The following is a 10116-nucleotide window of genomic DNA, read 5'->3' on the forward strand; positions in this document are numbered from 1 at the left end:
CTGTTCTTCAGATGATCTCTAAATTCAGGTGTATATTCAAGGTCAAGGAGCTCTGGTAGCGTAGTGGTTACGAATCGGGCTGTGAGCCGCAAGGTCAGCAGTTCGAAACTACCAGCGGGTCCGCGGGAGAAAGATGAGGCGGTCTGCTCCCGTAAAGATTTACAGCCTCAGAAACCCTGTGTAGGGTCTCTATGAGTCGGAACCGACTCCACGGCACTTAACAACAACAACAACAACAATATTCAAGGTCATATGTTGGCTCTTGTGGACTTGTTTTCATTTTCTTAAGCTTCAGTTTGAATTTGCATAGGAGTAATAGATGGTCTGTTCCACAGTCTGCCCCTGGCCTTGTGTTCACTGATGATATGGAGCTTTTCCATCGTCTCTTTCCGCAGATGTAGTCAGTATGATTTCTGTATATTCCATCTGGCAAGGGCCATGTGTAAAGCCATCTGTTATGCTGTCTAAAGAAGGTATTTGAAATGAACAAATTATTGGTTTTGCAGAATTCTATCATGCATTCTCTAGCATCATTTCTATCACAAAGGCCATATTTTCCAATTATTTATCCTTTCTCTTTGCTTGCAACCTTTGCAATCCAGGCACCACTAATCTTCAATAAATCTTAATTGCTTGTTTGATCGATTTCAGATTGAAGAAGTTGGTAGAATTCTTCTATTTCATCTTCACTGGCTTTAGTGGTTGGTGCATAAAATTGAATAATAGTGGTATTAATGGATCTTCCCTGTAGGCGCATGGATATTATCCTATCCCAGAAAGTGTTGTACCTCATGACTGATCTGGATATGTTCTTTTTGATGATGGATTCAACACCATTCCTCTTCAATTTGTCATTCCCGGCAAAGCAAACCATGTGCTCGTCAGATTCAAAATGTCCAATACCAGTCTTTCAGCTCACTAATGCCTAAGCTGTCCAGGGCATTCCATTCCATTTTTGATAATTTCCAATTTTCCTAGATTCATACTTCATACATTCCATGTTTTGATTTTCAATGGATGTTCACAGCTGTTTCTCTTCATTTTGACTTGTGCCCCATAAGCAAATGAAGGTCCCACGGGCTTTTCTTCCATAAGCTTTAATCCATTCACATTATCACAGTCAACTCTACTTTGAAGAGGGAGATTTTCCCCAGTCTCATTTTGAGTGCCTTCCAACTTGAGGGGCTCATTTTCCAGCACTATATCTGACAGTGTTTCTCTGCTATTCATAAGGTTTTCAGTGACTAAATATTTGGAAGTAGTGTGTCACTCTTTCTTCCTAGTATGTCTTTGGAAGCTCATCTTAAACTAAATATACACATACTACATTGTAAATATATATTAATTTAAGTCTCCAAAGGGCACATTTTTCATGCCAGCCTTCTATCCACAGGTGTACTGCTTTTCTCAGTCATGGGCTTATAGTCCATGGCTGCTCTGTCTCTCTATGCTATTGCCTCTGCCACCATCTCTGATGCCACTGCTTTCCTGGTCCCTCACTCCTCTCATAGTCTTCCCTCTTGATGGTCTTAGAGTCCCCTGTTCCTAAAATGACAGATTAACTGCTCTCCTCTTTTAATTACACCTCTTATAGATTTACGCTTGTGACAATCACCATTAGACCTGAAAACAATCACAATTAAGTCATAAAATCCTATCTTCCTCATCACCAGACCCATCTGGACAAGAGGAAAACTATTCAGTAGGGTTTCAGTCTCACTCTTCTCGTTCTGCTTGTAAGTCAGCCACTTTGTTCCTTTAAAACCCCCAATTTTGGTAGTCAAATTTTAATTTGCCCATCCCTATCAACCCAGTGTACTGAAGAGAAATACTTGATCCTTGATATGGAAAATCCTTCCCATTTTCCAATTGGTTGGGATTTTGGGCAGTCTTATCCCTAAACAAGGGTTCAGTTGATCAGGTTGTAGCAATTTATGTTTGTTCCCTGTATCATATTTCTTAATCTTCTTCTGGTCAAATTCTGGTCAGCCATCCATCCATGCTAGATTCAAATGGGTCCTGTTTGAAATTCTGGGCATTCTCACATGCCTCCCTCCTATTCAGATCAGTGGCTGCTTCATTTTTATATTTAACCCCATGTGGCTAGGTTAGTGTCCTAAGGCTCAGCAGTCCACACATCATCCTGAACTTCAAAACAGCCTGTCTATCCTCTTTTCTCTCTCATTTCAAGGTCATCAGGCATCTATGGAATATGGCCAATCTCAGCCCATGTCATCTTTGCTGCATTTCCCCCACCTCCACTCACAAATTGACCAGGACTGTTGCCAGTGAGCATACAAGACAGTTTATGTGTTCCCTTTGAGTTTCAGTCATAGAAAGAGATTTACCCTGATAGGCTGACTTTTCTTGACTTGATGGCTCGAGGGCAAATAGCTTACTTGATATTGTCATAGACAAAAGTCGGCTTTTTCTTTCTTTCTTCTATCTCCATTGGTCTTCTTTTCAAGGAATATCTTTTATTCCTCTAGTTGTTCTGGATTGATCTGCTTGTCTTTTCAACTGGGAATGTCTCAACACTGAAGGTTCTGGGTGGGGCTCAGGATTCCACCTGAGGCCCCAACTCCACCAAGGTTTCACAAGAAGCTTGTGTTCCTGGGTACATCCTAGACCCCTTTAAAATAATCCAATGCTGAAAGTGAAGAGGATTTAAAACATTTACTGATGAAGATCAAAGAGCACAGCCCTCAGTATGGATTACATCTCAATGTGAAGAAAACAAAAATCCTCACCACTAGACCAATAAATAACATTCTTATCAGTGGAGAAAAGATTGACGTTGTGAAGGACTTCATTCTTCTTGGATCCACCATCAACACTCATGGAAGTAGCAGTCAAGAAATCAAACAACGTATTGCATTAGGCAAATCTGCTGCACATGACCTTTTTAAAGTGTTGAAGAACAAAGATGTCAGCTTGAGGACTAAGGTGAGCCAGACCCAATAACCTCATATGCATGTGAAAGCTGGACAGTGAATAAGGAAGACCGTAGAAGAATTGATGCTTTTGAGTTATGGTGTTGGAAGACTATACTGAAAGTGCCATGGGCTGCCAAAAGAACCAATAGATCCATTTTGGAAGAAGTGCATCCAGAGTGCTCCTTGGAAGCCAAGATGGCCAAACTTTGTCTCTCATACTTTGGACATATTGTCAGGAGGGAGCAGTCATTGGAGAAGGATATCATGTTTGGTAAGATGGCAGTCAGAGTAAAAGAGGAAGACCCCCAACAAAATGTATTGGCCAAGTGGTAGCATTGATGGACTTAAGCGTGGCAACAGTAGTGAGGTTGGCCCAGGATCAGGCAGTGTTTTGTTCTGTTGTGTATAAGGTCGCTATGGGTCAGTACTGACTGGATGGCACCTAACAACAACAATCCATTATAGGCTGAAGACTGGCTTATAAACTTTCTGTAATCATCTCCCCAATTATGCTTTCTACCCCACTTAAATGTTTATAATTACACTAGTTGGCAGGGGAACACAATATCCCCCACATAGTCAAGCACCTTAACATTATTTCCTGTTCTTTACCCATTTTGCCTATGTCTCCATCCCTATATCATAGAACCTTGTTCTTCCAAGACTATGCATACATCACAGTCTAGCTCTATTTCCATTTAGCCTATGTATACCTGCAAATTCTTTTCCTATTATCCCCAATTCTCTACCCCCCTCTGCTACTTGTGCATTGCCTTCCTCTCCTATTAACTGTGTGTTGCTATCCCCTCCTTGCTGTCCCTGGCAACCCTCAAATAATTATTATTTTAATATGGAGATCTTTTCTTAAGTTTTTACAACAATGGGCTTATGCAATATCTGTCCTTTTGTGCCGGAGTAATTTCACTCAGCATTATATCTGCAAGGCTCATCAATGTTACCTGATATTTTGCAGCTTCAAGGTAGCATAGCATTCCATTGTGTATATGTACCAGAGTTTGTTTATCCATACTTCTGTTGATGAACGCTTGCGTTGTCTCCAGTTTTTTGTTATTGTGAATAGTGTTACAATGAACATTGGTATGAATATATCTATATATGTTCTTAATCATATTTCTTGAGAATTTCAAGTATTTTCAGCTTTCTGAGGACGTACCATGCCATTTTCCATAGTGGTTGAACCAATTTGTAGTCCCACCAGTAATGTAGGAGCATCCCAGTCTCTCCACACCCTCACAAGCATTTATTGTCCTCTGCTTTTTTGAACTTCACTGTTACTGTTGGTGTGAGATGATATCTCATTGTTCTTTTGATATTGATTTCTGTAATAGCTTATGATTGTGAACATTTCTTCATATGGTTGCTTGCTGCCTGCATGTCTTCCTTGGTGCAGTGTCTATTCATGTCCTGTGCCCATTTTTTAATTGGGTTATTTTTTTCTTGTTGATGCATTGTAGTTTCCTATAAATTTTAGAGATTAGTCCTTTATCTGATATGTCTTTGCAAAACATTTTTTTTCCCCCGTCTGGGGCTTCTTTTTACTCTTTTGGTGAAATCTTTTGATGCACACAAATTTCTAAGTTTTAGTACATCCCAGTCTACTATTTTCTTCTCTATTTGTGTATCTTTTGCCATGTTTGATAGTTTATGTATGCCATATATTATAGTCCTTAAGTTTGTCCCTAGTTTTTCATTGATAATCTTTATAAGGACTTGTATTTAGATCTTTGACCATGTTGTTGTTGTTGTTAGGTGCCATTGAGTCAGTACCGACTCATAGCTACCCTATGCACAATAGAACGAAACACTGCCTGGTCCTGGGCCAACCTCACAATTGTTGCCATGCTTGAGCTCATTGATGCTGCCACTTGGCCAATCCATGTTGCTGGGGCTTGGGGAGTTCTTCCTCTTTTTCTCTGTCCTTACCAAACATGATATCCTGCTCCAGCAACTAGTCCTTACTGACAAGAGGTCCAAAGTAGGAGCGATGAAGTTTGACCAAGTTGGCCCCAATGAGCATTCTGGCTGTACTTCTTCCAACATTGATCTGTTTGTTCTTTTGGCAGCCCATGACACTTTCACTATTCTCCTACAACACCATAACACAAATGCATCAATTCTTCTATGGTCTTCCTTATTCACTGTCCAGTTTTCACATGCATATGAGGTTATTGAAAATATCATGGCTTGGGTCCAGTGCACCTTAGTCCTCAAACTGACATATTTGCTCTTCAACACTTTAAAAAGATCTTGTGCAGCAGATTTGACTAATGCAATATTTCATTTGATTTCTTGACTGCTGCTTCTATGAGTGTTGATAATTGATCCAAGAAGAATGAAGTCTGTGACAAATTCAATCTTTTCTCCATTGATAAGAATGTTGTTTATTGGTCCAGTGGTGAGGATCTGTTTTTTTTTTTTTTTTTTCCCTTTACATTGAGATGTAATCCATACCGAAGATTGTGGTCTTTGATCTTCATCAGTAAGTATTTGAAGTCCTCTTCACTTTCAGCAAGCAAAGTTGTATCATCTGCATATCACAGGTGGTTAATGAGTCTTCCTCCAATCCTGATGCCACATTTTTCTTCATATAACCCAGCTTCTCAGATTATTTGCTCAACATACAAGTTGAATAAGTATGGTGAAAGAATACAACCCTGTCACTCACCTTTCTTAATTTTAAGCCAGTCAGTGTTCCATGTTCTGTTTGAACAACTGTTTCTTGGTCCATATATAGATTCCTCATGCTCCATGCAGAGCTAGTTAATGTATACAGTGTGAGATATGGGTCTTCTTTCATTCTTTTGCAAATTGATGCTCTGTTTTGCCAGCAGCATTTGTTGAAAAGACTATCTCTTCCCCATTTAATATATTTGGGCTCTTTGTCAAAGATCAGTTGACTATATGTGAATGGATTTACTTCTGGGTTCTCAATTCTGTTCCATTGATCTATGTGACTTGCATAGAACCAATACCAGGCTGTTTTGACCACTTTGGCTCTGTAGTAAGTTTTGAAGTTGGGAAGTAAGAGTTCCACATTGTTCATTTTCTTAAATAGTGCTTTGCTTATTTTCAAAGAATGTTTTTGGAATCTGGGTTCAGATTGAGTTATAGCTGTAGATTGTCTTGGATAGTATTGACATTTTCACAGTGTTAAATCTTCATAAGCATTGTATATGCTCCCATTTTTGAAATTTTTTTTTTTTGTTTTCTTGTAGTAATATTTCAAAGTTTTCTTTATATAGATCTTTTGTTTCTCTGGTTATATTTATTCCTAAATATTTTATTCTTTGGGTGGCTATCTTGAATTATATTATTTTCTGAATTTCCTCTTCAAAAATGCCTTTATTAGTACATAGGAACCCAACTGATTTTTATATGTTGATATTGTACCCTGCCATTTTGCTGAATCTTCCAGTGAGTTCTAGTATTTTTGTTGCTGACTCTTTGTGTAGGATCATATTGTCTTCAAATAGAGATAGTTTTACTTTTTCTTTGACAATTTGGATACTTTTAATCTCCTTTTCTTGACTTATAGATCTGGCTCAGGCTTCCAACACTATATTGAAGAGGAGCAGTGATAATGTGCATCCTTGTCTGGTCCTTTTCTAAAAGGAAATGCTTTCAATTTCTCTCTATTGAGTGTGATGTTGGCTGTTACTTTAGAACATAGGCTTTGAATTATGTTGAGGAATTTCCCTTTGATTCCTGCTTGGTGGAGTGTTTTTATCAAGAATTGGTGCTGAATTTGTGAAATGCTTTTTCGGCATCAATTGATATAATCATGTGGGTTTTATCTTTTTTAGAAATTTATGTGGTGAATTATATTGACTGTTTTTCTAATATTGAACTATTCTTGCAATCTTGGTATGAATCCCAATTGGTCATGATGTATTATTATTTTATTTTTATGATATGTTGTTTAATTCTATTGGCTTGGATTTTGTTGAGAATTTTTGCATCTATATTCATGATGGATATTGGTCTCTTACTTTCTTTATTGGTAGTATCCTTCACTTATTTTGGTATGAAGGTTTTGCTTGCTTCATAAAATGTATTAGGAAGTTTACCACTCTTTTCTATATTCTGGAACAGTTTGAGTAGATAGGTGTTAACTCTTCTCTGAATGTTTGATAACTTCATTGGTAACCAATAAAGTCATCTGGACCTGGGAATTTTTGATGACCTGATTTAATTCTTCCTTTGTTATTGGTCTGTTCAGGTTTTCTATTTCACTCTGTGTAAGTTTAAGTAAGTCTAGTTTTTCTAAAAATGCATCCATTTGCCTTAGATTTTCAAATTTGTTGGAGTACAACTCTTCATAGTACTCTGTTGTTATCCTTTTTATTTCTATTGGTTCTGTTTGCGATGCTTCCCATGTAGTTTCTTATGCATGTTATTTGTAGATCTCAGAATAAAGCAGACTGTGATAAAAAGAGAAAGAACTTAATAAAATATAGGGTAACCTCAAAGAAACTCCACATTAATGTCCAATAAGTTTATAGAAACATTAATATTTTGAACAAATTGACAAGAAAAAGCACACACACACAAAATGAACTTAGCACAGGAAGACATATGAACAATGAAATCAGCAACTCCACAAAACACCAACAGCATAATGTCAGCAATTAATCCATACCTATGGAGTCCTGGTATGGCGCTGTGGGATAATGTGTGAGACTGCAAAGCCATTTGAACTGCAAGGTCAGCAGTTCAAGATCACCAGCCACTCCTCACCACCTGGATCTCTGTTACTAAACTTTTCCCTTCTTTTACTTTGGAGTTGTCCTGTTCACTCACTGACCCCCTGCATCCCCTAATTTCAATCTTGTAGTTTTTTTTTGCTCTGGATTCTTCCTTCTCTGGACAGAGTTTTGATGAGTATTGCCATATGTGTCAGTCTCTTGTTGTTGTCTGGTCTTCTTGATTCTTAGTCCAAAAAACTCCTTTTAGTATGTTTTGGAGTACTGGTTTGGCCTTTATAAAATCCTTTAATTTCTGATTATCCTGAAATGTTTTGATTTCAACCTCATGTTTGATTGACAGCTTTGCTGGGTATTTGATTCTTGGTTGGCAGTTTTTTCTTTCACAGTTTTGTATATGTCTCTCCATTGTCTTCTTCCCTGCAAGATTTCTGCTGAGAAATCAATGTTATTGACTTTTTCTTTTTTTTTTTTTTTTGTATGTAACATTTCTTTTCACCCTAACTACTTTCAGGTCTCTCTCCTTGTTTTAGTTTTGGAGAGTTTGATTATGATATGTCTTGGTGATTCTGTTTTGGGGGTCTATCCTTCCTGGAGTTCATTCAGCTTCATGAATGCTTATTATTTTCATCCCTCAAAATATTAGACAAATTCTCTTCCAGAAGGTCTTCTATTATGTCTTCTATAGTTTTTCGGGTTTCTTTGGTCCCTTCCTATTCCAAAATTCCAGTCAACCTTGTTATTCATCTTCATATTGTCCCACGTGAATCTTAGGCTTTTTTCAGATTTTTAAAATCTGTTTTCTGCTTGTTCTTCTATCTTTTCAGTATTAAGGGCTTTTTCATCAAGCTTGCTAATTCTGGCTTTCATCCCTTCAATTGTTCCTATGCCCTTTCAGTGTGTTCTCCATTCTGATGTTTTAGCATTAATTATCTGAACCTCTTTTTGGCAGGTATTTCATTGATTCCATAGCTGTCTTGATTTTGCTCAACTGTTTCTGTAGCACTTTTCTAACTTCTTCCTTATTTTTCTCTGCTTTTCTGTGGAACTTTGGATGCACCACACTGTCATTCTCCTAAATCCCCCTCCAGACAATTGCAAAGCCTCTTTATCCTCTAATAGTATTCCTAATTCTTTTTCTATGTCATTTTTTGGAGCTACTCACTCTTGTTTCTGGACATGAGCAGAACTTTTCTGTTGCTTTTTAGGCATTTTTGGGGCTGCTGTATTTGTATTAATTAGATGATTTATGACATTATATTCTCAAGTCCACTCAAGTTGTCTTGTTAGGTGTGATATAGAGATGGGCTTCTCTGTTCAATGCTCTTCAGGCTCCCTTTAGAGTGTTTTTAACAGGTGTCTGTTGTTTATGTTGTTCTGATATATAGCAGCTAGTATTGTCTCTTGGCCTATTGGTGGGGCTTTGAAGGATGCAAATGCAGCTTTGCTGTATGGCCAGAGCCTCTGTGTCTTGTTATGTGAGGACCAAATAGAAACTTCCACAAAAGTAGAAGCAGGCCAAATTCAAGACTAAACCCCAAAGTCAAACATTATAAAAACACAGAAAAGATATTTATATAAAGTTATTGTTGTTGTAAAGTACCATGGAGTTGGTTCCGACTCATAGTGACCCTGCACAGGGTTTCCAAGGCTGCAAATCTTTATGGGAGCAGAAAGCCTCATCTTTCTCTCACAGAACAGCTGGTAGTTTCGAACTGCCAACCTTGAGGTTAGCAGCCTGATTCGTAACCACTACGCAATAAAATCAAATAAATAATAATCTAAAATAAAATTAAAAATTAAAAATCACAGGAAAATATGAGTATTTATTTAGTGTCACTTGGTGGACAACAAATGTACTCTGGTCTTGAAAGCAGACTGAGACTCTAGGATTAATTTCCTATTTGTGCCCTGGACAAATCCTTACCTGGAACAACTCTTCAGATAAGTGTTAATCATTCTGCATTGTAAAACCCTGTACACCCAATTATGAACCTTTCTGGTAATGAGCACACACATTTAAGAGTACCTTCTGGTAACCTACATGGAGATGTTCAGACTGTGTAGAGAAAGTGTGACAAGGGAAAGCAAAAGATTAAAAAAGAAAGAGAGAGACACTCATACCTCTGTTTCTGTAGGTCACTGGGTGGTTTCTGCAATGGGATCAAGCAGTTCTGTCCACTTTTTTTTTTTTTTTTTCTGCTAAGGTTGTGGCTTGCCAACTGTCCCAGTTCAGAAATTCCCTTCTTTGTTGGTTCCTATTCCAAATCTGTCTCCAAGTAAGCACCTGAATCAGCAACTTAACACTTTATATGAAGTTCATTGTGTGAAAGTTTACATGGCAGATCATCAGTTGTTTTACATTCAATAAATCATATACTTTGTTTCATTACAATGATTATAATCCCCTCCATGTACCATCAGTTAACAGTATTTCTCTCTATTTATTTTAGCTT

This window comes from Chrysochloris asiatica, unplaced genomic scaffold (genome assembly GCF_000296735.1).
Source record: "Chrysochloris asiatica unplaced genomic scaffold, ChrAsi1.0 scaffold00189, whole genome shotgun sequence".
Taxonomy (NCBI): domain Eukaryota; kingdom Metazoa; phylum Chordata; class Mammalia; order Afrosoricida; family Chrysochloridae; genus Chrysochloris; species Chrysochloris asiatica.